Source organism: Portunus trituberculatus, chromosome 33, assembly GCF_017591435.1.
Source record: "Portunus trituberculatus isolate SZX2019 chromosome 33, ASM1759143v1, whole genome shotgun sequence".
In the NCBI taxonomy this organism is placed as follows: Eukaryota; Metazoa; Arthropoda; class Malacostraca; order Decapoda; family Portunidae; genus Portunus; species Portunus trituberculatus.
This window is the reverse complement of record NC_059287.1, coordinates 6,659,375-6,661,874: the sequence shown is the minus strand read 5'-3', so window position 1 is coordinate 6,661,874 and position 2,500 is coordinate 6,659,375.

The following is a 2,500-nucleotide window of genomic DNA, read 5'->3' as shown; positions in this document are numbered from 1 at the left end:
TGCGTACAACGTCGGGGGAAAATATTAAACTTTTTTAAATTGACGCGCCTTCGTGCGACCCTGCCTCGACTTCTCCGACTTTGTGGCACGCGTTCTGCACGAACTGGCGCGCTCTTGGACACGAGTTGGCTCGCACTGGGTACGCACTCACCTCGTGCCACGTCGTGCCCAAAAAGTGCGTGTGTGGCAACCCACCTGTAGCAGTTGTTCATACTCTCCAAACATCTGTCTCCTGCACAGCCATTGCCGACACCACATCCTCCTGACTCTTCGACTTGGTCTTGCAACAGGTTGCTGTAGACGTCTGCGTCTCCTTCTGCTGAGCAGCCACATAGCAGTAATTATCACGAACAGGCTTGTTCCTACGTCTTCTCTCGCTCTGTCCATGATGGGTGTCAGTCGAGAAGTGCCTACAGTAGCAGCCCGTGACCTCTATATATTATACCCCATGCCACTAATTATCACGATATTTCAATGTAGCAGGCACGCTTTGGCACGAGGTGACAGGTGTGTGCGTACCCCACCGCGCCCTCACCGTGGCTCGCCGCGCCCTCACCGTGGCTCGCCGCTCCACCCCGCCGTGCCACGCCGCGCCACGCCGTGACGTCGCCGTGCCATTGTGTCACGGTGTGTTGCGCACACTGTCGCGGCGATGCCAAAAAATGGACCTTTGGTCGCGGCGTGGTCACGGCGAGTCGCCGTGACACACCGTGACCAAAACGCCGTAAGTGTAAACTTACCTTAAGAAAGTGTTCGAGAGTCGGTATAGAACGAGAAAGTATGTTTAAGAATTGCTAGAAAGTAAGAAAGATAAAGTGTCAAATAGCAGTGAAATGGTTAGGTTTAAAATTCAAGGTGCATTCTAGTTAAAAAAGAAGAAAAAAAAAGTGTGGAGACTATTAACAAAACTATTAAACTCCTTCTCTTAAACTTAAAGGGTTATTTGAAATGCTGCCCAGAAAAAAACAATAATGGCAAGTTTTAATTTGAAGAGCGGTTATTTGTTTGTCTTGTTTTCCATTTTCCTTTCTTTGTTTTTTTCGTTTCTTTTCTCTGTTCGAGTGTTTTCTAATTTCCATATATTCATTCTCCTGTTCTTGTCTTGTAGCATTCATATCTTGTTTTTGTTTTCTGTGCTCGTCTTCCAAAGTTTTATATTATTTTTTGTCATCAAGGGTTAATATACTTTCTAATCTCAGTTCTTCTATCTTTTGTTTATATATTCTTCTGTTATTGTGTCGTGTTTAAGATTAGTATATTTTTTCTAACCTCAATTCTTTTGTATATTATTTTATTATTGTACACATTAACATTTTTTTACGGTTCTTTAGTGTTCTATTATTTCCTTCAGTCTTTGTCTTCCAGTATTACCGGTAACTACATAATGCATTTCCTCACAACACTGTACTTGTAAATGTTGAATTCCGCGTACACTCAACCAAGTAATGTGCGTAATGAGTGTAACCAGACGTGCTCACTCATCACTCTCCCTCTTTCATGTCATTAATTACACAACGGTTGTATGTAATTTTCTTCTGTCATAAAAAGGATGAAAAAAGTAAAAAAAAAAAAAAAGTTGTACCTCATCCAACTAACAGGTAGCAATGTGTGTGTGTGTGTGTGTGTGTGTGTGTGTGTGTGTGTGTGTGTGTGTGTGTGTGTGTGTGTGTGTGTGTGTGTGTTTCCCTGTTTGTTTGTTTTCATCACCTGAGTGCGTGAAGTTATGTTGAGCTTTGTCTCTCTCTCTCTCTCTCTCTCTCTCTCTCTCTCTCTCTCTCTCTCTCTCTCTCTCTCTCTCTCTCTCTCTCTCTCTCTCTCTCTCTCTCTCTCTCTCTCTCTCTCTCTCTCTCTCTTTTGTTTTACAGAACTACAGACTGCATTCTTTTTGTTTGTTATTTCAGTAGGTAAAGTTTTATTCTTTTGTGTGTTGTCTATGTTCTCTTTTCTTTTTATTCCTCTGTTCCTTGCTTTCCATTTTTAGTTACGTCTATTTCTATATTTTAAAACAAGTATTAACATTTTTTTATGAATACGATACCACTGTTTTCTTTCAGTTTTTCTTATTTATTAGTTTTTTTTTTTTTATTTCTGTCTTCCTTCTAGTTCATCTATTTCATGTCTTTTTGCGCACTCCTCTCTCCACTTAATTTTAATATTGGTGAAATTATTCTTCCTTTTTCTTTTACGTTTTACTGATTTATTCCTTACTCGCTAATTAATGTTGTAAGCTATTTTTGTCTGTACTATTTCATCTTCACTTCTTATTCCTCATTTTTATCATGTTGGTAGTTTTTAGTAACATTTATCTACTTATTTTGTAATTTCCTCAAAATCCGAGCAAACAACGCCATTTTCTTTGACTGAAGCAGAATATCGCTAAAATTTTCGTTCTATGATTTTGTTTTGTGTGTAGTTATTTAGTGCTAATTTTTTTTTTTTCTAAGTGTTTTATTTCCAGTTTTCTCGCTGATTTACTCGAGTTCTGTTTTCATTCTTTGTA